This window comes from Chelonia mydas, chromosome 8 (genome assembly GCF_015237465.2).
Source record: "Chelonia mydas isolate rCheMyd1 chromosome 8, rCheMyd1.pri.v2, whole genome shotgun sequence".
Lineage (NCBI taxonomy): Eukaryota > Metazoa > Chordata > Testudines > Cheloniidae > Chelonia > Chelonia mydas.
In genome coordinates, this window is record NC_057854.1 from 23564812 (window position 1) to 23591382 (window position 26571).

At 42.1% G+C, this 26571-nt stretch overlaps 1 protein-coding gene and 1 long non-coding RNA gene across 2 annotated transcripts in view; one reads left to right on the forward strand and one right to left on the reverse strand.

Annotated features, from left to right (window-relative positions):
- ATP10B (ATPase phospholipid transporting 10B (putative)) overlaps nt 1-1248 on the reverse strand; it is a 236500-nt gene extending 235252 nt beyond the window's left edge. The window contains exon 1 of the mRNA XM_043520957.1: nt 1066-1248. The gene's annotated coding sequence lies outside the window, so the exon portion shown is untranslated. The remainder of the gene's footprint in view (nt 1-1065) is intronic.
- On the forward strand, nt 1089-26571 carry LOC114018873. The gene is made up of 3 exons (XR_003564077.3): nt 1089-1213; nt 24785-24845; nt 25282-26571. It is a non-coding gene; the product is annotated as an uncharacterized LOC114018873 (long non-coding RNA).

Below are 26571 nucleotides of genomic sequence, written 5' to 3' on the forward strand. Positions count from 1 at the left end.
ATATTTTCCTAAATCCTCCCACAAATATACAGGGCCTTGCAGAACTGATATGATAGAGAAAGTGAAACACATTCACAGTTTTGTCTGGAGTGCTTGCGGTATCCCACTAGTACTGTATTTTATTTGGATTTAAAAAAAATATGTGCAGCTCTCTCACCGTTCCCCATTTTGTATCGTTAGTCTTAATTGGCCATTTCTCAAGTTAGAGACTTGTTGATATGGGTGTCTTTCCCCCACTGCCAAATAGTAAAACAGATTTTGAAGTCAATAGAGTTGAGGACATGCTTAAGTGTCTGCAGAACTGGGCCTTTACAGCCCAGCTGCACAACTGGCCCCTCAGATACACACACACACCAGCACAGAAACTCCAAGGGTCCACCCACAAAGACCCAATTGCTGGATCAGGGCCTCCTATTGTAATTCCCTTGAGCCAGGGCTTATGTCTTCTAGTTTGATGCTATAGTAAGTTAGAGCTAAAATTTCAATTTTTTCCCCCAACACCACCAAGGTCAATCTTTTGGTGAAGATTTTTACAAAAAAAAAAAAAAACCCCAACACCAGAACACAAGCTCTCCTAATAGCTGTAAGAATAAGGCACGTCCCTCTGTACTGGAAGAACTGGTTTGCAGTTAAACACTGCCTGTTTGCCTTTCATCACTGCAAGGATTATTGTTAACACGATCCCTGCTGAGCTTATGATGTGTGGCTTCTCAGATGTAGGAAATAATTAAGCTGCAGCAAGCAATAACCAGGGGATATAGACAAATCAAGACCAAGACACAGAGTGACAAGTACAAACAACCGCTCCTCAGCCTTCCAGCTTCAGGGTGTGGGCGCAGCAGGGGCAGACAACAAGCAGGGAGAAAGACCCCCACACTCCCCCTTTCCAATTATAAGGAGCCTGCCGCTTTCTCCTGTTCCAGTCTCAGCCTGCCCCAGCGTTTCACATCCTCACCTCCTGCACCCCCTTTGGATTCTGATGATCGCTGGTAACTTTCACACCCACCTAGCCACTCAGCTGTGGGAAAGGGAGGAACAAAACTTCAGCAAAGGGAACTTGCTTACCTCCTAGGAGCAACTCATCCAGGGGGAGGTTTAGTGTAGGAGCAGGCAGCTCCCAGGTAGGAGTGGGCGGCTGTCAGGCGCTAAGAAAGCAGGCTGCTGCCTATTGTTTCCCTGCTGGGTTAAGGAGCTGCCAAGTGCAAGAGAAAAGGTAGGCACTCTGCAAATGATCCCCAGTTGTAGGCTGGGGAGAGGGGGGAGCTGCTGGATGGCTTTAACCTCCTGTCTCGCTTCACTTGGTAGCGAGCAGGTCAACAACTGCTCACTGGACTGAAACCACTGTTTGTTATTTGCAAACAACCGCTCACCTCCCAACGCGCAGTTCCCCTCCCTCGGCTAGTGGGGCATTGTGATTACAGAAGGGTGTAGCAAGGTGGGTGGCTATTCCAGAGAGCCTAGGAGCGAGGCGCCCAGGGTGCAGCTCTACGCAGCTGGAGAGCGAGCTGCTAAAATCCAGGCGTTGCACTAAAGTGGGGTTTTGAACCTGGCTGCAGATTTTGCAGTCAAAAGTTTGTGGGTGGAAGGAACGAAATAGTTTAGCAAGTGCTAGCCAGGGGGAATTAACTGGCTAGTGTCTGTGCAGAGCTTTGAGGAACTGAGCTATTATTATATTAAATTAAGCTCTTGTCCTCTCAAGGTGGAAATAAGCCTTTGTAGTACATTATTAACATTTAACCAGTTAATCTCAGTTAATATTTACTATGTCATATCACTTGAACTAGCAGGGAAATCTTTTTTCAATGTATGTTCATCTACACTGTGTGACACATTTCTGAGCAACCACATACTGCAGAAATGCCTGAGATTTATATGTAATGCGGAAAAGCCACTTTCCTCCATAATTTTCTATGAATGTTCAATAACTTAAGAGTCAGGGAAGGTATTTTCTTCCCCCCACTGCTGTAGTTTGCATGAGCATATGCTAAACACACCACCAGCTGTTAGTTACATTGCTGTGTAGCTTTCAGATGTTCATGCCATTTTTCACTTCTTCAACCAGAATTCTCAATTACACCATGGTGCTAGCCCCACATTAGAAGCTGTGCATGGCACAGTGCAGCTGGAGTCTAATGGCGAGGGCACTGAGCAGGGAGACTACAGATTTGGCTTTTCTTTCTGGCTGTGCTCTCTGGGCCAGATCCTCAAAGGTATTTAGATGCCTGACTCCCATTAAAATCAAGGAGAGTTAGGCACCTAAATACCTTTAAGGATCCAGGCCCCAGTTTCTCCATCTTTAAAATCTGGGTTATAGTATTCACTCTATTTTATAAAGAGCCTTGAGATGGCAGAGCTGTGAACCCCTTTAAAGAAAGGATAGGTACCTAAAGAGATCTACATGAGATTTCTGTGGCCTGTGCACAATTTATTTCCTACTCAAGAGAACAGTTAGAAAAGTTCATATTCAAGTAAAATACTATTCAAGTAAAACAATTAAACGGTATAGAAACAGAATTCAGTATAGAAAATTTAATATTTTTTTCCTGGGTAGAGCGTGCCCTAATATCATTGAAGACACGAATTTATCTGTCAATGGACACTAGATACTATTTCTTGATGAGAGAAATTCAACAATTTTGGAATTTGGTTCAGTAGCTAAAATTTGTATGCAAGCTTCAGAAGTTTGTAAAAATTGGATTAAAAACTTCACAAAGAACAGGCTGGCCATCATATGATCCATGTATTTCTGGTTCCAGCCTCAGTCAGCTGGAGTGGGACTGGAACTAAGGGACCCACCCCCATGACCATCCACCTTCCCCCCCCCCCCCCCCAACATATTTATCTGAACATTTTGGAACTGTAAAGAAGGGCTGGGGTCTAAAAAAAAATAAGGTTGGTACAGGTGGAGAGAATTGGGCAACTTAAAAATCGATTATCCCACCCCCAAAATTGTGAGCCACATACTTTCCTTAAGCTGTGTCTGGAACTTTCATTGATACTTCAGTGGAGCTCACAGTTTTTAGAGAGTAGTGGATCTATGTGAAGTAAAACATAGGACCATTTTGAAAAAAGATTTTCCTTTTTTACTTTAACACATGCTTTCACAGTTCATCTGCAAAGCTCAAGGCATTCTTGAGTCCCAACTCTAGAAAAAGGCCATTTCTCCCCAGCAGGTCAGCGTTAAACTATCTCCCTTTATTTGAGATGTGTGAGCAGTTTCCACTCCATTGCTGTTGAGCCTCTCAAGCTTTTCACTGTTTGAGGCTGTGTTAATGTTTTGTAAAGCTATACTTACTATAAACATTGTGCTCGCAGCTTGTTTTTCACATAAAAAGTCAGGACGAGGGAAAAAAATAACCTACAAGAAAGCCCTCACAGAAAGTTGTCTCCCATCAGAGGCACTGCTTTTAAAAAGACAGGTTTCAGAGTAGCAGCCGTGTTAGTCTGTATTTGCAAAAAGAAAAGGAGTACTAGTGGCACCTTGGAGACTAACCAATTTAGTCTCTAAGGTGTCACTAGTACTCCTTTTCTTTTTGCTTTTAAAATGCTTGCCTTCTTCAGATAGTCTTGATTTTTTGTGTTCAAATATTCACTTCTCGAGGAAGTCCAAAATTCTCCAAATGGTGCACTTTACTCCTCGCTCAGAAATGGGTTCAATGCATACCTCTTATCTGTACCCATTTATCACTCATTTTAGACACTTGGCCCTAAAGCTGTCAATGGCAAAAATAGCATTGGCTTCTCCTGAGCCCAGATTTCACCCCTCGTGATATCAGTCTTTTTATGTCTGACCATTATTGCTCTTAGAAATGCAGCAATTAGAAGTCAGGTTTTTTTTTGTTTTTTTGGGTTTTTTTTGTTTTTTTACAAAAATCCACCTGCACTGAAAGAAAGAAATATATCACAATAATGTAAATATAAATCTTCCTTTGTTCCCTCGATGGTCATCTGCTGTTGTCTCAGAATAAAAAAGGGTAGGATCACACCTTTTGGCCTTGTTGAGCAAAGTTATGTCTTGTTTGAAAGGATATTTTTATACTTCTCTGTGTTTGTAAAAAAAAAAAAAAAAAAACCTCAGTTGCATATAAATTTAGTACCCACCAGTGAGGATGATGAATAGGTCTGCAGTGCACCTAAAACACACAGTACAGCTCTGCTATTTTCCAGAGCAGGCCTTGTTAATGGAGTAGTCTGGGAATAAACACAAATGGGAACTAGAAAGCGATCCCTAATCGATTTTCTGTTTATTAGCAAAAGTAGAATTTTACTTTAGCTCTCCAGAAGTGAAAGGCTAGCTGTGGAATTTAGGCAGATGTATTTCAGAATTCACCATAGCCCCAGTCCTGTAAAGATTTAGGCACTTGATTAGTCCTGTGAGGAATTCCATTGGCTTTGATAGATAAAGTTAATACGTGCATAAGTCTTCACAGGATCGGTGCCATATTATGTTGTTAGATATCTGCACAAGTTTGATCTTCTCTACAACTGCAACTCAGATATAGCAGGGCTTCTCAAAGGTTTTTTGCTGGGACCCCCTTTGAAAATATTTCAGGCTGTCATGAGCCCCCTCCCAAAAATACCATACCATGGCACCCTTACTTCTGTGCTGCTGCTCGTGGCTGTTCTACCTCCAGAGCTCCCCAGCTGCCACTAGCAGCAGTGCAAAAGTAAGGGTGGCAATACCATACCATCTTCCGACCTCCCTACAAAAGCTTGGAGACCCCCTTTGGGTCAGGACCCCACGTTTGAGAAATACTGGATTTGCTATGTACTGGATTCTACTACCGTATTTCAGATAATCTCCTTATACAACTACAGTTTCAATAAAGATCTCTTCGTAAAAGGTCATTCAAACTTTGCCTGTAATTAAAACAGATTACATTTTCTCCTCCCAATGTCCATAGTAGCAAAACAAATTGAGAATCCATGCCATTTCATTGCAAAAAAGAAAGTTAAGGACAGAACTTTCCATTTGGATTGGTGGGTTTTTTTGGAGCGTTTCTCTGGCAAAGCTACAGGGAAGCTGCAGCCAAAGTTTGAGAGAGGAATCACAGTTGTTTGCAGAGGCATCAGGCAAGATGCTCTTGGTGCTGATTTCCAGCGTTCCATGAATGTAGAAGCCTGGCCAAAGCTGTAGAGTAAGCATATCATTGCATTCCGATGGGATCGGCTTTGTCTTGTGAGAATCAGGATGCCAGAGTTGCTAAGGCTTTTAACACAAAGTTGGCAAGCCCAGGGCAAACGAATACTGAGGCTTTTTGTTTTGAAATTTTGCTGAACTATAGCACAACTGCAAGGTTTCTCACTAACTTATTCAATGTTCTAATCAACTGTGGTCTTATTTTACGTGCTTGCCTCTCTAACCCAACAATGTTTTGTTTGGTCCCAGAATTTCCCTGGATGCCTGGGTCCTGTTAAAAACAGTTTACCCATCACATGATAGGCACGGACTGGAGTTTTGCCATATTTCTTTCTTGCATTGGGAAAGTAGTAATAATACTTTACTATTCTCCAGTGGTTTCCATCTCAGGGCATCAGTGTGTTCTACAAACATTGATAAAAAAGTGAAGAAAATATTGTGATCACTTCATCCACCAAGGAAATAGAGCTATCTTTGTGGTGGAACAGAAAGTTGTGTCAACAGAATACAACTGTTTCTGAGAGGAGCATTAGAATGGGAGAATGCAGTTATCAGAGTTGGAATTTGACTCGGACACTAAAGTTCACCACAGCTAGCACCCTGCAACTTTTAATGACCACAAATGAAAGAGACCTTAGTTTTACATCTCATTGAAAAAATGGCCTCTTCACAGCAACAGCGCACCTCTAACATCTTGCTTGAGTTCCTGAATCATCAATACTAATTTCTTGCAGCACCTCCAAGGTGTTCCTTGAAGTTCTTATTCAAATACTGACTCATCCCATCTCCCCTCTTGCTAAAATGCCACAGTGCATTATGGGAAATATAATCCAGCTGGGCAACTCTGTCCATAGAGGAGAATGCGGACATGAAATAGCCTAACGACAACTCCCGTGAGACACAATGTCAGCATTTTCAAATTGAAATTTTGTGTGTTTCAGCTGAAACTTTTTGGAGTCATGTGTTTGGGGTTTCAACAAAAATACAAAGTTTTCCACAGAAAGACATTTTTCACAGGAAAATTACAGATTCACTTCATGCATCTGAAGAAGTGGGTTTTTACCCATGAAAGCTTATGCCCAAATAAATCTGTTAGTCTTTACGGTGCCACCGGACTCCTCGTTGTTTTTGAGGATACAGACTAACACGGTCTGATACTTGGCACTAAAGTACTAGTTTCACATTCTAGCACCAGTTAAGGCTGAAGCGTCGGATGCAATTTTAGTCTAACTTTTTGGGGTTTTGTAGGTTTGAGTCAGAACTCTGATGCTACTTCAAGATAAGAGTTTTTGCATTTGAATACTGCTACATTCTGTTTCACCTAAATGTATTAAATTTTAAAAAATCATTTATATTACTACTGCTAATTTGATTTCAAAAAATATAAGTGAGTCAAACAAATTGTTTAATGAATTTGTCTTCTGATGTATCGCACATAAGGGCGTCATGGGCAATAGTCCAACACTGATATAAGTGGAAGCCGAAAGGTGTGAGATCTACAGTTACAACTGACAGACACAGAATAGTGTTCACTGTAATTGACCACGCATTGTCACTCACAACATGCTTGTGTTTAGTAACTTATGCTACCGGTTTTGTAAATGCATATTTAATAGCAAAGCTACAAATGATACCTGATGCAGGATCTGATTTACCTTTTTTGATATGTGGGAGAGAACATGCTCTTCTGATTTCTGTCTTTCAATAGATTTTTTGGGGGCAGTGAAAAAAATTAATGTCAAATGAAAAGTTTTAATCAGTGTTTTTCAAACTAAAACCACAGTACACCTAAACAGGTGTTCTCCTGACTAATTCTTTAATTAAAGCAGTTCCCAAAAGGACTTTTAAATTCTGTAGAAAAATAGTCAGGTTCACAGATTTAATTTTATGCAAGTTCTTCATTGAATTGCAAATAAATACAATCTAGTTTAAATCAACTAAGGAAAAAAGGCTAGAAGAACCAATCAGGCTGTGCTCTTGCACATTAACGAACGCCCAATAGGATGGTCTAATATCCTGGAAAAGAGCATCAAAGTTATATTGCTTTTTTATTTAGAAATATTCAATAACATACAAGTAATGTAATATCACATCCGCTGTACAGTAAATACCTTGGGAAGCAGTATGTTTATATCATAATAAGTACCTTACCAAGTACTTACCTAAACAAGAATGTTTCTTCAAGCAAAAGTACAAAGTTTGGTTTAAAAGTTATAGCATACATATAGTACATAATCTGCAATATCCCAAATTCAGGTTAATAAGTAAGCAAAAAAAGTCTCTATTTTCTTGGTATGCAGGAATGTATCCTAACGGTTAAGATCACTAACTGGAGTTACAGTTCCAAAACTGACAGTTTATTCACTTCAGCTTCTGTTCTAGGTGGTGTGGATTTTTTTTCAAAAACCAAATGGACTTAATAGAAAAAATCATTTTTGATATTACATTGAAACAGTTCCTAAAAGTGCTCTGCCCTCACATAGACCCTGCCTACCAAGGGGCAGCTAATCAGCTGATTCAGTCTGAAACCAGTGAGTTAGAAGTGGTCCTCAATGTAAAGTGGCTGAATATTCTATTCACAATGAGAGTTTTGAAGAGGAAGAAGTTGTTCAGTGCTGTTCTAAACAGAGAGTCATGTTAATCTACCTATTCTGGAGGAACTGTTAGCACTGTTGCAGGAAGCTCTGTTGTGAAGGCTAGGACTATAACAGGGTTTAAAAGAGAACTGGATAAATTCATGGAGGTGAAGTCCATTAATGGCTATTAGCCAGGATGGTAAGGAATGGTGTCCCTAGCCTCTGTTTGTCAGAGGGTGGAGATGGATGGCAGGAGAGAGATCACTAGATCATTACCTGTTAAGTTCACTCCCTCTGGGGCACCTGGCATTGGCCACTGTCGGTAAACAGGATACTGGGCTGAATGGACCATTGGTCTGACCCAGTATGCCCATTCTTATGTTATGCTCTTATGGAACTCAGTAGACTGTCTCAAAGCCATAGATTCCCTCATAAAGTTTCCAACTTACTGTAGTTAATTTTCTATTCTGATATTTCTGGCGCAGTATGTGCTAAATCCAGTGACTCATGATACGGTATCAGACGTGTAAGATGCTATTCCAGACCACTGCTGACCCTTCTGAAATTGACACATCACAGCAATTCCAGCCCAGCGAAACCAAGACAGACTCAAAATAGACCTCAGTGGTTTTCTTCCACTTTACTTCCTCAGTGATCAATTTATGGCCTAATCTGTTCAGAAAGCATTGTCTTCAAGGTATACTGTAAAACCATTAGGGAATTTTATCTTGGAGATGATTTTTCACAAGCCGCTTTTATACATCATAAACCAGAGTTTACAATTGTAGTGAATAGTGAGGGAGAAAACCCACATTTTTAATAGCTAAGGAGTTCATTTCCTAGAAATCTGGGAATTTGAAGATAGAGACTACAGATGACAGCGGAAATTGCACACTGAATTTGAATTGGGCATCTTTGTAACCTAGGGCGAGATCCTCAGCTGATGTAAAGTGGTGTAGTTTAAACTGAAGTAAATTAATTTACCAATTTATACTAACAGACAATATGACACCCTACAATTCCATGTACTGGATGTTCACACATTATGACTGCATGCACAGATTGCCAGGACTAATTTCTTTAAATGCTCAATAAAAAGGACAGATAGCTAACAGATGTTCCTGCTTGACACTTTTGGCATCAGATGTACCAAACCTGTTTTTCTGAAAACAGAATGATTAATATCCTATTTATTCCCATCACCACACTTGTTCTGTTTTCAGTTTGGTGTCCATTTTGTTATCATTCAGAACCCTGAAAGCTAAAGTAAGGATGCACTACTTAGGCTGAGTTTTTCCATGTAGCTGAGGCACTACATGAAAAGGATTATAGTCCCTTACTTTTATTTAGCACCTTTTATCCCAAAGGAAGCCGGAATAGGAGCTTCATGGCCTCTGTGCACAACTTTGCCTGCTGTTGAAATGCAGCCACTCATTGCAAATGCAAGAGCAGCACAACACAGTGCTCTTGTAATGAGAAGTGAAGAACAACATCTCCAGTAGAAACTGGTGGGAAATGTAAACAGACTAATTACTTGTATTGTAATGTGGCCAAGAAAGTAGGACTAGCAATAGGATGGAGTGAAACTCTTAACAAAATCTGAAACCAGGTTAATCTTGGAGAGTTATTACTGAGCAAGGAATTCTGGTGTACATGGGCCTCCACAGTGGTAGACAAGCAACACAGTCAACTGGAGACTGCAGCTGTTGGATGACAGGGGTGGGAAGCAGTAGAACATTTCTTGGATGGGGTATTTGATGCCATCCTCAGAGTCTAGGGCAGTGGTTCCCAAACTTTTCGGCATCACGCCCCCTTTTTAATTCTCGTCCCCCACCTCTCCTTTACCATCATCCAACCTCTCTTGATCCTTGTCCCCTGAGTGCCCCATCCTGGGACCCCCACCCCTAACCGCCCCCCTGGGACCTCACTCCCTAGCCAACCCCCCCTGCTCCTTTTCCCTTGACCGCCCCCTCCCAGGACCCCCTGCCCCCTCCGGGACCCCCCCCATCCAACTCCCCCTGCTCCCTGTCTCCTGACCGACCCCCAGAACCTCTGCCCCATCCAACCACTCCCTGTCCCCTGACTGCCCCCGCCAGGACTCCTGTCCCTTACCCAACCCCCCCGTCCTCCCGCTCCCCACCCCCTTACCATGCTGCTCAGAGCAGCAGGACTGGCTTATTGGAAAGCCTGGGAGGTGGGCAGGCGCAAGCCACTCTGCCCGCATGGTGGCATAACTACAGGGGAGGGTGGACAGGAGGGGAGGGGCCGGGGCTAGCCTTCCTGACCGGGAGGTCAAGGGCCAGGCAGCCTCATGCCCCCCTTGGAATTTCTTCGTGCCCCCCTAGGGGGGCGCACCCCCTCCAGTTTGGGAACTAATGGTCTAGGGGAAGGGGAAGTCAGCTGTTCAAAAACCATCAGAACCAAGGCAGTGTTGTTATAATTGGGCCTACAAATTTACCCTAATTGTGAGGTTAACTGTAAAAAGTGAATATAAGTTTGTAAGATATCACAATAACATTACAACAAATGTTGATGCGAAAAAGTACCAAAAAAAAAAAGACTAAATTAGTCCAAACAAAAAGTCCCACTGTGTTTAGATTAAGCTTGGTAAACAAGAATAGCATGAGACTGGAAATCAATTAACCAAAATTGGTGTGTCTGAAATTAGGCCTATTGGTGAAAAAATAATGAGGGGATGGGCTATTCTGCCCATCTCTCCCTTTTGGGGTTCCTTAAAGAAAGACTGATGAAGAAAAATTGGCCACTGGAGTGAGCTTCACCATCACGGCTGCCAACCCCACAATCTCCTGGGATCTGGGACCTTCTTTGTCCTAATCCTGAGAGATGTCTGATCAGACAAGGCCAGAGAGAGGAAACTCAGATGACACTGCTACCTCTACCAGCTCTGGCTGAATGCTAACCACCACCTGGGATGTGAGACTCTCTCCCCATCTTCCTCCACGAGTCCTTTTCCTTCCCTACCCTATTTTTCTCTTTCCCATCCCTCTCCTTTTTCCTTCTGTCTAAGAGTTGGCTCAGCTGGCCAAGACTGTATATTTTGCAACACTGCTGTAAGTCTGTGACTAGAAAGAGGCAGCCTAGTACAAATTTGCCAGGTCTCTCAGTGCCTGATAAGACTGTTTGCTGAGCCTATGTTTCTCCAGGGTGGGTGCAAGTGGGAGTCAACAGCAGAAACAGAAGCTGCATTTTCTATTTTTGCTTTCTTTTCTCTCCCCTTAGTGTGTGTGTGTGTGTGTCTTGTTTGGTCTGCGAGGGCTCAGACTTTTAACAACAGCAACAACAACAGTTCTCTTTTTTCCAAAAGGACAGTTGTTACCACGTAAGAGACTGTCGAACAAGGGGTATTCTTCCTTCTAAAACATCTCTCCAGGTAAAGGGAAAGGGGAACAAGAGGTGTTATTACAATGAACGTGTTACTTAAGACTTTACATTTCAAATGTTTTGTTTTTCCTTCTTTTCTGTAATAATTTTTAAAAATAAAAATATTGTTGTGTTTTCCATGTTACTAAAAAGGCTGAGGTCTCTGAATTACAGAACCCCAAAACTTGTTTAAAACTGTGTAATGCTGGGCAGTAACTGGGTTATGTTGCCACCTTTAGCTTTTCAGGCCCATACATTCCATCTAAATCAATACAATAGGCGTTATGACTGGTTTCCACTGCTTCTTCCTGATAAGATTGCATAAGGTAAAGGAAGTTCCTGGGAAACATGGAGAAGGAAGTGGATGGCAAAACTTGCCAACTACATAAAGATTTGAATCAGGTTGATAAAGGCTGAACATTTAGAGGCAGCTTGATAGGTTGCATCTTACTTGAGGAAGGATATTGGAAATACAAAGTATTGGTTTGCTATGATAAACAGATAAAATGTTGATGCTCAGTTTAATTTCCCAATATATAATCTCAGCTTTTAAGTAGCGTGTTTCATCCTGAAATATCACAATGTGCTTTAGAAACACAAATAATTTTACTAAATACATATTAAGCTGCATTGGGTGTGGAACACAGTAGTTCAATCAGCCTGGCATGAGTTTGGCAAGGTTTCACATGAAACCAGGCGAAACGGGAAGGTTTCAACTGATTTTAACGTTGAATTCTTTGATTCAGCAAAACCAGAAATTGAAAGGAAAATTCAGAGTGCTGATGGGGGTATGGATGAATCCAGGTGGTTCAAAACCAAAGAAGATTTTCACACAAACCCTGGTGAAGTTAAAACAAATGCATTTCATACAGTGTTAGACATAACCTGGAAAGGGGATTGTAAGAAGGTGCCATTTTTACATAATCCATTTTCTGACCATCCCATACTTAGTAATAATAATTCTTCCCTTTTCAAACAAAGCCTATTACAAGAACTGGCTTGTGGCCAATTAAGAGCCTGGATATTTATATTAATGAGAGCATTAATGATCCATAGATGTAACTATCTTGAATATCAGGAACTTTATGATATTATGAAAGCATATTGCCATTCCTGGTCCCTCCCTGATCGTCACCTTGAGCTGGAGTAACTCTTCAGAGCTGGAGGCTGAAACATTAAGGCCACCATAGAGGAAAAGTGTTTCAGCAGCTCTCAAACTGGGGATACAAATAACGAAAAGGAGTTAGACGCATGCATAGACAGCCCAGTCCCAAGATTAGAGGATTGGGCCAAAAGAAATCTGATGAGGTTCAACAAGGACACGTGCAGAGTCCTGCACTTAGGATGGAAGAATCCCATGCACCGCTACAGACTAGGGACCGAATGGCTCGGGAGCAGTTCTGCAGAAAAGGACCTAGGGGTTACAGTGGATGAGAAGCTGGATATGAGTCAACAGTGTGCCCTTGTTGCCAAGAAGGCCAATGGCATTTTGGGATGCATAAGTAGGGGTATTGCCAGCAGATCGAGGGACATGATCGTTCCCCTCTATTCGACATTGGTGAGGCCTCATCTGGAATACTGTGTCCAGTTTTGGGCTCCACACTACAAGAAGGATGTGGAAAAATTGGAAAGAGTCCAGCGGAGGGCAACAAAAATGATTAGGGGACTGGAACACATGACTTATGAGGAGAGGCTGAGGGAACTGGGATTGTTTAGTCTGCGGAAGAGAAGAATGAGGGGGGATTTGATAGCTGCTTTCAACTACCTGAAAGGGGGTTCCAAAGAGGATGGATCTAGACTGTTCTCACTGATACCAGATGACAGAACAAGGAGTGATGGTCTCAAGTTGCAGTGGGGGAGGTTTAGGTTGGATATTAGGAAAAACTTTTTCACTAGGAGGGTGGTGAAGCACTGGAATGGGTTACCTAGGGAGGTGGTGGAATCTCCTTCCTTGGAGGCTTTTAAGGTCAGGCTTGACAAAGCCCTGGCTGGGATGATTTAGTTGGGGATTGGTCCTGCTTTGAGCAGGGGGTTGGACTAGATGACCTCCTGAGGTCCCTTCCAACCCTGATATTCTATGATTCTCTCTCTCTGCCTCAAACCTTGGCACGCTGTCACTTGGGATATGTCTACACTGCAGTAAAAAAACCCATGGCACCAAATTTCGGAGCCCAGGGCAGCTAACTCAGGCTCATGGGCCTTGGGTTCTGGGGCTATACAACTGCAGTGTAGATGGTCAGGCTCAGGCTGGATCCCAGGCTCTGAGGCCTGAGGGAAGTGGGTCTCAGAGCCTGGGCTCCAGCCCAACCCTGAACGTCTACAGCACTGCAATTTTATAGCCCTACAGTCCGAGCCCTGCGAGCCCGAGTCAGCTGACCCCAGCTCTGAGACTCAGTGCTATGGGTGTTTATTGCAGTGTAGATATACCTTAAGGACAAGATTTTTAAATGGTATTTAGGTGCCTAAAGATGCAGATAAGCACCTATTGGGATTTTCAAAAGTGCGCAGATGTCTACGTTTCTATACCTATAAAATGAGGATAACAACACTTTTGTACCTCACAAGTAAAGGTGAAGCTAGAAATAGTTTGTAAAATGTTGCATTTTCCCTGGCATATATATATATATAATATATTGAAATATGAAGTATTATTGTATGTGTCTAGCAAATGAAGATGGGCATACAGTATAAACTGGGCCTGGGATTTTCAGAGTCCTAAGGTAGCTAGGCCCCTGACTCCCATTGATTTTGGGGAGTCGGATTCCTACCTCTATTTGACACTTTTGAAAATCCCAAGTTGAACATTCAGTTAACACCACCTTGCAGATCCCACTACAGTGTGGTTTACAGATGAGCTACAAAACAACACTGGCTGCAGTGTCCAAGTGAGACGAGGACAAAAGGAAACCTATGAGGAAAATGTACCTGAAAGGGTAGGTGGAAGTATTGGGTCTTTTGTTCTTTATATAGAGATATAGATAAAGCAGTATGAAAAAACTAAAGGGGCACCATTGGATTCCAAACAACAGTGTTTACTAAATATACACAAACACGCCAGGCCTAGCTGTATACATCTGATTGCTCTGACTTGGTTCAGGTGCCTTCTAAAAAATAGAACACATTTAGTGCAACTATAGGGCACACATACCATTCCTATATACTACAGGAAGAAAGTGAAAGAGGAATGAGGAGAAGATAGAGGACAAAGTTGAATGGGATGAGAAATGTTAGACTAAAAATTCCCAGCTCTGTAAAGTAATCTGAAGTTCTACCTTTTGTTTTATGTGCTTTGGGACATTTTATATGGAGGGACCCCAATTTAAAAAACATATTGCATATGTTAGCAATGAATTCCAACTTACTGCTTGTCTTGAAATCATCCCAGTGATTTAGCTTCACCACACAGAATATTAACACATTTTTCTTCTCTAATCTGCAGGCAAGCCAGCATCAGAGCTAGCGAGCATCTACAGATCATGCTCTGCTGATTCTCAGAGAAGTAAGGGAAACTAAGAAAAGCTGAACAGGAGCTTTGAATGTCAGCAAAGCTTTGGGAGTAGCCAAGGTTCATAGTGCTTTCTAATTAATTAATTTTTGTTGTGTGGTGTGTGGTTGCTGGTGAGTATTTGCTTCAGGTTGGGGGGGGGGGCTGTCTGTAAGCAAGGAAGCAAATACTCACCAGACAGTCCCCCAACCTGAAGCAAATACTCACCAGCAACCCCATACCACACAACAAAAACACTAACCCAGGAACCTATCCTTGCAACAAAGCCCGTTGCCAACTGTGTCCACATATCTATTCAGGGGACACGATCATAGGGTGGCTGATGTGATTAGGCCCTATCAGAGGCTCATTCACCTGCACATCTACCAATGTGATATATGCCATCATGTGCCAGCAATGCCCCTCTGCCATGTACATTGGCCAAACCGGACAGTCTCTACGTAAAAGAATAAATGGACACAAATCAGACATCAAGAATTATAACATTCAAAAACCAGTCGGAGAACACTTCAATCTCTCTGGTCACTCGATTACAGACCTAAAAGTTGCAATATTACAACAAAAAAACTTCAGAAACAGACTCCAGTGAGAGACTGCTGAATTGGAATTAATTTGCAAACTGGACACCATTAAATTAGGCTTGAATAAAGACTGGGAGTGGATGTGTCATTACACAAAGTAAAACTATTTCCCCATGTTTATTCCCCCCCCCCCAACTGTTCCTCACACATTCTTGTCAACTGCTGGAAATGGTCCACCTTGATTATCCCTACAAAAGGTTGGGGTTTTTTTTCCTCTCCTGCAGGTAATAGCTTACCTTACCTGATCACTCTCGTTACAGTGTGTATGATAACACCCATTGTTTCATGTTCTCTGTGTATATAAAATCGCCCTACTGTATTTTCCACTGCATCCATCTGATGAAGTGAGCTGTAGCTCATGAAAGCTTATGCTCAAATAAATTGGTTAGTCTCTAAGGTGCCACAAGTCCTCCTTTTCTTTTTTCAGAAATTATAGGCTGTGCTGGACATTCCACCGTAAAGACAATTGAAGGAAGTTGCTTGTGCTTCATACTCAAATGGCTACATTTTAAATCTTGATAAAAGTTAGTGCTCAAAATAAAAGGGCAACCAGTTGGTGTTGTGCCATCCAAATAAAACTAGGGCAGCTTTCCCCAAAGAAATACCAAACATATTCCATGCAATATTGGCTGCATTCTGGATTTATTACTGTAACTGCCACTTAAGAATTATCCATGTGTTTTCTAATGCCTAATCATATACAGTATCATCACTGTTGCAAAACCAATTAAACCCTTTGTGCTACCAACCAAGGGCCAACAGTTGTAGTCAACTTCCCTGTGCATATAGGTAAATGCACCATGCTGTCCACTGAGGCGCACACAGTCTCCAGGAACAGGAGAAGTGTTTGTTGCCTGCCAGGTAGTTAATTGTAGAGTTGGTGTCTGCTGGGAAGCCAACTGCCTTTGTAGCCTTCCAGATGGAAATGAGGGGAATGTTAAGGGAAAGTAAACATTGAAAAATACATGGAAAACAAATTAAACACTATTTACCTTATATTTGCTCAATAGTTTGATCTATTCTGGTCCTATGTTATGGAAGGTATTTTAGTGCTTTTTTGCAGGTAAGACTTGTGAAATAAAAGAACTTAGCCTTGTGAATGTGGAGAGAGCTTCTCTAATATCCAGACCTATAAACCAGTTTAGTAGTGATGAGTGAAAGTTTTCAGAGCTTCACTTTAGATAAGCACCCAGAAGTTTGGAGGCTTACATGAATCTGATCTAAATCACTTGATTTGCAAATCAAGTGAACAACTGGCTTTCTTGCTGCATTTCTTGTACTCACTGTTTCCAGTCAGGTCAGCAATGCTAAGGTTCTCCTTTTTTTCCATTTGATCTTTCAATCCCAATCAGAATAATAATAATTAATAATTTTTTTAAAAAAGACAGAGGCATGCAGAACAAGAGAGCTAAACATTATCGAACCATGGAAAGCAAAGGTTTGGTTTCTGGCCCTCATTATGTTTTTTGCTCAAGGAAAAGATGAAGCTTTGGGTAAGTTCTTATTTTTATCTGAAAATAATTTGCTCATCTTTATCATTTAGGCTGCTAAATATTTCTTCCTGGATTTGTAACTGATCGGCCACAGCATTTTTGGTGGCATCAATATGGTAGGAGAGAAGTATATATTACATTACCTGGATCTAGAGTACCTTTATACTGAATAAATGTCTCTCCACTAAAAATCATTGACATACACTGAAAACTCATATAGCATATGTAGTTCTGACTCATCTAGTAATTTATGATGGCATACTATTCCTTCAACATTTAGAATGGCAGGGACCACGTTTTTGTCCTTTGTAGAATATAGCCCTTATCTTTATTGAGGCCTCTGGGTGCTACTTGTAACATTAATATTTAGGGTGAAATTGACTTCAATAGGGCCAGAATTTCACCCAGCAGTTTGAACAACTTCTAATAGTGTCAAATATTGTGTCAAATTATTACCTGGATTTCCCCACTGTCAGCACACATCTTTGTCTACTAGACCACATTTGAAAAAGTGCTCAGGAATCCAGTAAATTCATTGTAGGATTTTAAATTGTCATTTCTCTTTAGCCTCACCAGCATATTTTGATATACAGTCCAATTAATTTACCCTTGTCTGTAAGCAAAACATATATATTTAACTTACTTTCTCATCCCTCTTAATGTTATTGAAATGTACAAGTTGGATAAGAGTCCAAATAATATCCCATAGAATTTAGAGAAGAGGATGGTGCAAGAAAGAAAAAGGAGAGGACTCAGGCAATTTAGGCAAGCAGGAATGCAAATAACTTGTTACTGCATGAAATCTCACATATTGATTGCTTCTTGAGTTAGAAACATTTTGGAAAGATCAGAGGTCGCTTAAGTCCTCCAGATATAAAACTGCAAAAGAAACAAGCCCTACCAATTTCCATTCCTCCCAACAAAAGGAGCTAACCTCAATTTTCATTTTGCCATTGCTCCAGATGGAAGATTAATGGATTAATTCCAGTAAAAGATTGACTAGTTTATGTGCTCTTACCAAAAAATCCTTACAATACCTTACTATTGGGTTAGTCATTTTAATTGGTGTAACTCAGGAGGACTGAATTGCAAAACTGTGATCTCTAGAGCTTGGATAACTGTATCCAAGCAGAATACAAGAAAGTGAGTTTGTGGATTCAAGGAAAGGATTCCATTGATAGTCTATTTACAGAATAATCTAGTTATTTACTTAGAAGGTTATCACTTGCTTAGAAAATGCCATTTGTTCCACTCTGACCAGTGCAAACACCAGGAATTCCCTAATGGTTTCCTTTTGCTTTTGTAAGAGACTCTCTGGCTATTATAATAGTTGGCACCCTTCTCTAGACCTCTTCCTGACTACAGCAGTCTTATCCAGTGATGAGCTGCCAAAATCTGAAGAACCGGTACCTTCAGTTGCTTCGGGTCTTTGGCAGCACTGAAGGACCTGCCACCGAAGATCCGGAGTGAGTGAAGGACCCGCCGAAGACCCAGAGCGCCACCGGGTGAGTAAAAATTAAAAAGGGATTTTCAGCCAGGGGTGCTCGGGCGGGCCGGACAGGATGGTCCTTAGGCCCGGATGTGGCCCGCAGGCCGGAGTTTGCCCACCCCTTTAACAACCGGTTCTAAACCGGCTTCAAAATTTAACAACCGGTTCGCGTGAACCGGTGCAAACCAGCTCCAGCTCCCCACTGGACTTATGTTCTTAATTGTTTCTGGGTCAAAATGATCAGTTTCAATCTATAAAACAGATATTCCCATCAACTCTTGTTACAGGCATTCATTGCATCCCAAGACACAGTGACAAGAGAATGGAATGAGTCAATAACATACACTAAGCATAATCAAGTCTTCATGTTTTCTGTTCATTTCTTTCATGTCACAAACCCTGCCCATGAGAATTATTTTTCTCTCCAATGTTAAATCTTTATCTTCCCATTTAGTCATGATACAGGATGATAATTCACACACTGTCACACAAAGGTTCCCAAATTGTGGTCCGTGGACCAGGATCATCAACAAAACACTCGCTGGTGGATCTTTGGAGAGCAGGTCAGTCATAGGGGTTCTGGCTTATCTCCTGGTCCCCAGCTGAGAGGAACAGAATGCATACACACTGAATTAGCTGCACTAAGCTCATATTTGGCACCATGTGAGAGACGAAAGTGGCTCTGAGCCATATTTCCTCCTTCATTAATCCCAGGCCTGCTGGAAGCCAACCCACTGAGGCCAACAGGGATCCAAATCTGAAAATAAACACCACTTATTTAGTTACTAACGTATCAATTTAGGACCCTAAATAGGCACCAAGGTTTGAAAATGTTGGCCAAACAAACCTTTGCAGTGCCATTTTTTCCAGGCAGCAGCAACTTTTGGAGGTGGTACACCTGGGAGTGATAAGTAAGGATAGTAGCTCCATCTCTTGGTGCTAAACACACCCATTGATAAGTCCAATGGGTAGGTTGTGTATTTCAAATCCAGCACAAAGTCACTCTTATTTTCCACCTTGCTATTTTTCTCTATATCTCCATTAGTAAATACATAGGAGGATCTTTGACCCCTATCCTCAGTTGGTGTAATTTAGTATAGGACCACTGACTTCTTCCTGATTTAACACCAGATATCAAATATTTCCACATAGAAATTATACTCATCACGTTAAGTTCTAAATACCTGTTATTGATTACCAGATACTGAGGCACGGATCCAACAGAACACTTCAGCACTTGAGAATTCCCATAGACTTCTAATGTGCTTAAAATTCATGCATGTGCTTTGTTGGATCAGGGCCTGAGTGCCTCCTGGCACCCTTAATTCCCACTGCAGGAGTTCACCACCTCTCCGCTGGGAGCTGTGCCAATCGAGCTAGAGGATCAGCGCTGCAAGCTCACACCAAAGACTTGGTTAACAATTTTCACTCATCCTATCTACAGTTCTTTACAGCTCTCAGTGGATTTGTTTGTTATTGTTGTTACTGAGGCTCCTGTACTTTTCCCATCATTCTGGTATTCTACTTATATATAACCTATATATAACCTGGGAAACCTATCTTGGCAGCTTAATACTACAGAGCATTGCTGTTTTCACCGTATCTATGACCTCAGAATGTCTCCTGTAGTTTTCCCACCTGACGTTACCCTAACTACATGCCAGATATCTCCAGGTATGACAGATGGCACAGTAGATGTCCCTGTTTTCTGTTTCAAATCTGTCAACAGGTTATATGGCAGTTTATGATATGCTGGTATCCTTTTTCTTTTCTGTTCTACCAGGCTTTTTTCCCTGGTGTAAGTGTAGGCAGTGAGGTTGGAAGAGGAAGGAGGAGGGAACATAGGGTTAATTAGGGGTTTGGTGTGGCTGCATGGGAAGTCGTTTATGTTAGTGGGTGGGAAGGGATTTTTAATGTTCTTTTGTTTGATGAAAAGGGAAGTTTAATAATGCTGTTCAGTTATTTCTAGCCTTAAAAACTTCTTTCCATTTCATGGGAAAACAATCTGACATCTGTTTAGAAGATTGTTTTTTAATGATCCCTTCAGTGTCTTAAATGATCATTAATATTTCCTGTCATAATTTTTCACAAAGTCCCACACAACTCTCGTCTATTTTCATGGTTCTTACTTCACTAGCATTGCATAGCATCACCAAGCTTTTACTCCTGTCTGAACTAGTTAGGGTAATAGCCGTATCCATCACCGCTTGGATTCAATGACATTTTGTCGTACTCATCCTAAATATTCTCAGGGTTTTCATCATTTGCAAGCCCTTAAAGCCTGGGGGTTTTTTTGACTCTGTATGAAGCTATCCTGTTTTCTGTCTCCAGCTTCTCTTTATCCTTTGTCTCATCAACCTGTTATAAGATATCACACATTGAGTGCTTCAATCCAATTTGATCAGTGCCTGTCAGAACCTGCTGACAAGGCTTGTATCATTCCCATGGTTAAATTAATCTGTCATAAAAATAAAAATCTATTTTTAGTTCTGCCATCTGGTAGCTTCTGTATTCATTTCTTTCATTTTCCTTTCTACTATTAAAGAGATAAAGGTATTCAAGTCATTTTTCTATGCAAACGTTAACAACCTCTGTACTACTTTCATTTCCCAGCTTCTTACTAAAATTCTGAAGATTTTTTCTGATCATATTTTCACTTTTATTACCTCATTAAACAGATCCACACCTGCCTTCCAAAGTCTCCTCTACTGCTAATTTTAGCATTAAACTTAATTTACTGATGTTTCATTTGAATGGAAACACATGTAATATGAGATTTTTATATTAAACCATTTTTTTAAGTTTATATGATCTGAGAACCTCAATCTTTCCACACCTAATTTTCTTCTATTCCCATTTCTTGTCTTCTTTTCTGTTCTCCTCCCCATGCATGCCATATACCTTATTATGAATTCTATTTATTGTTTATAAGCAATAATGGACAACAGTGAGGGCATTTCCTAGCTGTTAGACCACGGGCAGGCAAACTTTTTGGCCTGAGGGCTACATTGGGTTTCTGAAATTGTATGGAGGGCCAGTTAGGGGAGGCTGTGCCTTCTCAAACAGCCAGGCAAGGCTCGGCCCTTGCCCCCTCTCCAACCCCCCCTGCTTGTTGCCCCCTGACAGCCCCCCGGGACTCCTGCCCCATGCAACTCCCCTGTTCCCTGATGGTCCCCCGGGGACCCCTGTCCCATCCACCCCCACTGCTCTCAGTCCCCTGACCACCCCTGGACCCCCCCACCCCTAACTGCTCCCCGCCTCCCCATCTAGCATCCACCTCTCCTTCCTGACTGCCCCCCGGGACTCCTGCCCCATCCAACCACCCCTTCTCCCTGACTGTCCTCGGACCACCAGACCTAACTGCCCACCACCGCCCCATCCAACCCCCCCCCTCCTTCCGAACTGCCCCTCCAGGACCCCTGCCCCATCCACCCCCCTGCTCCCTGTCCCCTGACCGCCCCCAGAACCCCTGCCCCTGACTGCCCCCCCGCCGCCCCATCCAACCCCTCCTCTCCTTCCTGACTGCCTCCCCGGAACCCGTGCCCCCATTCAACCCCCCTATTCCCCGCCGTCTGACTGCCCCGACCCCTATCCACACCCTTGGCCCCTGACCACCGCCCAAACTCCCCTGCCCTCTCTCCAACCCCCCCCGCTCCCTGCCCCCGTACCGCGCTGCCTGGAGTACTGGTGGCTGGCAGCGAGGTTGCACCAGGACAGGCAGCCGTGCCTCGCAGCACAGAGCCCCGGGTCAGGCTGGGCTCTGCAGCCACGCCGCCCAGAGCATTGCCCCGGCGGCGCAGTGAAGTAAGTCTGCAGGGGAGGAGCCGGGGGCTAGCCTCCCGAGCCAGGAGCTCAGGGGCCGGGCAGGATGGTCCCACGGGCTGGATGTGTCCCGCGGGCCGTAGTTTGCCCACCTCTGTGTTAGACAGTCATGAACTGCCAGGAAATGCCTGATCCAGAGGTCAGTATAATTATTACAAATCATGCAGAACCAATATATGAAGACAATAAAGTAATTAATTTTCAACTTACAATATTAAGAAGTTAAGAGATGAATATCACCGTTCCTCGTAGGTAGAGTTATGTTTAGAGTATCAATCCTTACCTAGCAGTTAAAGAGTGGTAGATAGCATGATAACTAGAGAGGGAAGGTATTCAGTGACAGATTATATAGCTTGGTAAAGGACTTAAAAATGAGGTGTTGGTTAAAGGAACAGAACGGTGTGTGTGTGTGGTGGGAGTGATTGGGGCTCCTGTGAATGGTACAATAGGGAGCCAGCAACCCTTTCTCATAGCCCACCTTAAGCCTCCTAAGAGGAGGGTGGATGGTAAGGTCCCAGCTATGGGTTGCCTGGAGGACCTGGATGGAAAAAGAAGGGGGCAGGGGAAAGCCCCCCAGTAATTACTGAATGAACATAGGGTTAGCTGCACTGTACACTTATATATGCCGGGTAATCCCAGACTTCTAATAATAAGGTTGCAGCCTGATTAAAACCGTATCAAGTGTCTCCTGTCCTTCTTTTGTTATTACTGGGGCTCCTGTACTTTTTCCATCATTGTGATATTCTACTTATACGTAAGTAAAATCATCTGGGAAACCTATCTTGGCAGCTTACTACTACAGAGCATAGCCGTGTAACCAGAGCTAGGAAGAAAATAGGCTTTTGTTCCTGTGAAAAATTTCAACTCCAGTGCAAAATTTAAAACTAACATATTTAGGTCAGAAATTAAAATATTGAAAATATTGCCATTGGTGCCTTGTGGGAGTCGTAGTTCAGGTGCCCTATGCTCCCATTCTCATCTATGAGTCTGATTCCCACGGCATCTCCCATGAGGCACCATGAATTCCCCTCATGGAAAGGGGAAGGTGGTTGCATTATGGGAGATATTGACAAGTGCAGGAGCTCAGCCCATAAAGGAAAATGGGGAAATAAAGAAACCAAAGTGCAACTCCCATGAGGCACCACAGTGGAATATCGACACTGAAGCATTTCCATTTTCACCCCAAATATTTTGCTTTTTATGCGTTTGATTTTTCAGTGAAAATTTGAAATTTTCCACCCAATGCAGACACTTTTTTCATGAAAAATTGCATTTTGTCAAAACACCCAATTTCCATTAAAAGAAAAATCAGGTTCTAACAGAAACCAGTGGAGAAAGTAAGGCTTCAATCTCAACTTTCCATTAGGTTTAATCCACTTTGTCCTTAGTACCTGCCACTTGACTCCAAATTTAGGTGCTGTGTATGTTTTCCCAGCCCTGTGACATGATTTTTGTAAGTACTGTTATGGATTATATTTTGTAAGGTTTCCATGTGTCCTCTTTTATTTATACTTATTTTATTTTTAATTAATTTGTCGAGAGTGACCAGAATGTGAGATATGCCTTTCTGTAGTCTAAAGAAAGACATTAATGGTCTACGGTTGTAGACCTAAAGAATTCCTAGCCCCACCACAACAAAAACAAACAATATCCCTCCCCAACCTTTTCTCTCTAGTGCAAAAAGGTCTAGGATGCAAGTTCTGCTTATGCCCTACTCTTTTAAAAATGGTGTCAGGGTGGGTCTCTATGATTCTAAATCAAATATTTGCAGTGCAAAGGTAAAAAGAGGTTTATTCTAGCTTCTTCAAAGGAGCTTAAGCCATTTAGGCATCTAAGTCCTGTCAGATTTCAATGGGTACCTGACTCCTTTGAAAATCCTGCCCACTATCTCCGCAAACTTACACTGGACTCCGAGTTACACTGGGTTCTTTCCATCTTGTACATTGTCATCCCAAATAATGGGTCTATTAGCCTAATTGGGTCTTCATTGCCATCTGTGCAACCTCTTTGCAAAGGGAGTTGCACTGGTGTAACTCATTGGAACTTAGTAGGTAATTCATTTGAAGAATGATGATGCCTAAGAAGAAAAAGTATCTGGCTTTCTCCATCAAAACTGTATTAGCTCGACAGTGTTTTCAGGAGAACAAAGCGATAAACAACTTGTGTCTCTAACATAAACAGTTCTGAATCTGACACACCTGAAAAAGATCTTCTGTGTAAAATGATGCCCTTTTTATATGGTCATTTTTTCCAGGGTAAAAGTGCTTTAATGTTTAAGTGCCCCCTAAGGTCACTTGCAGGTCTCCTCTGCAGCTCTGAGTGCATCGGTGTGGAGAACATTGCAGAGTGCAATATACAATTGCAGCTTGTTGGGGTTTTCGATTGCCATGGGCAAAATAGGCTGATTTATAGAAACCATTTGAGTACAGGAATGTCAGGGAAACCCCTAGGGAAAGCATAGAAAACACCCCAGTCCAGTCACAAATAAAAACAGGCACTATGAAACGTGTGCATGGAAACCAAGAACTGACATTTCCCATTTCTTAGGATTGACAAGAAATATATGTAATTTTATTCATACACACGTATATCTCCTCGCAACATAAAATTCCACCTTGTTTTCAGTCCTTGTGTTCAAAAGCGTCACCTGGTTTCTCTCGAGGCTTGCCACTTCTTGATATTGCTTTTATGACAAGATCTAGGGCAGCATACAGCACTGGGCTGTTGTGTTTGTTGTGTGACAGGAGGATGCATGTCTTGTTTGTTTTTCATTTAACAAGGAACATTTGTTTAATAGGAAAAAAAAGCTCTCTGTGGGACTCCAGAGGGTAAATACATTCCAGATGGAGCCACTCAAGGTAGGACAATTTTTTGGCCTAATAACTTTGACAGCATCTCTTTAATTAGACTGACCTTGACAGAGGCCTCCTGTAATTAACTAATCTATAAAAATTGTATTAAATTATAATCTTATTCTAATGCTAATCTATATATAATCTTTCTATAATAATCTAATTTTATGTATAAAATCTATATCCAGTTTAACAACTATAAAGGAGTAGAACACTTAGCCTTTGAAAGTGAAATAAGATGGACAAAAACAGAGACATGTCGGATGAATGTAGGAAGAGTTGAAAGAAATAAAATTAAGTTCTGCCATAAAATAAGAGTGAAGGAAATTCAGTAAAAAGTTAACAAACTCAAGGGAAAAGAAATCAATTAGAGAACATGAGATAAACTTTTAAACTATCAAAACCAAATAATCAGATTGTCCATGCAACATTTTCCCTACAGATGGTTTATGGAAAGGCTGTATTTAAAGATACGATACGTATGGCCTCCTGGATCCTGTACTCAAGAGGGGTGTGAACTCAGGTAAAGCAGCGCTCCTAAGAAATTGTCAACTGGGATGATGACAACAGGAAACCTGGCAGGAGATTGAACTGGAGATAGCAAATTGTCTGTCTGCCAAAGGGACAGGCATTGTTGCCCCTGCATATTTATCACTAGTCTGCTTTCCCCCTACCCAGTGCTATTTCTTACTTGTCATTAGATGTGCAGTGTTGCAAAGGCTTCCTTACTGCTGTAGAACAGTTAAACAAAATCAGGAGTGGAGAGGATCACTACGAGAGAGACTTTGCTCAGGACTATATCTTGCTAAACAACCTTTTACATTGTCAGTATGGGAAAAATGCTTTGGGGTGGGTAGCATCTGGGCATGATTAGATTTTAACAGACTTCTCAGACAGTAGATAGTGAGATACAGAGCCTTTGAGCCCTGTATCCTTAGGACAATTCCAGTTCAGCTCTATAAAACTAGAAGTCATTTCCCTGTTCTCTGTGTTATATTACTTGGTACTCCTCACACGGGTACTCCTGGTGGACAGATGTCCACGTTAGTTTTGTCCTGTCTCATCTCATAACCCAACATCAAGGACTGAAAAAAACTATTAGGCTCAGTCCCTTTCCTCCATCCCCACTAACTCCCCAACCTGCCCCCCCCCCAAATAATCTCCACACTCTCTCAGGGTGAAGGAAGGGAGTGGTAGAGGGTGATGGATTGGGAAATGGGGTGGAGTGAATGGCTGGGCTGCAAGGAAGAATGCAACCAAAAGGGAGGAACGGTAGGAAGAGTCATTGAGCTGGTAGGGAGAAGAAAGAGAGAAAGCAATATGATCAGGCAGGAAAAGGTTAAACAGAAGGTCAGCGAAGAGGGATGGAGACTGGGGGAAAGTGTGATAGTCATGGGAGGAAAGGTACTTGGTAGAACAGAGATGAAGGAGGTGGATAGGAGGCTAGACAAGTAAAATGGATATTTAAAGGCAGAGGGAATGAGTTTGGTAGGAAATTGATTGGGCGGAGGAAGGTTTTGAAGAGTTCTGAAAACCAGGGAACCTTTTTTTTTTTAAACTGGATTTGGAAACTGAAACTCTGTCCTTTCAGGAGTCAGTCATCCTTGATGCATTGTGGGGAATAAATTAAAGCAGTGAGGTGCATGTTTCTAAAGCTGCAACCTCCAGGTGTCAATTTTGTTTCCTGGGATAATACACCAAAGTGGGGCTAAGTGGATGGGGGGTACCCCCC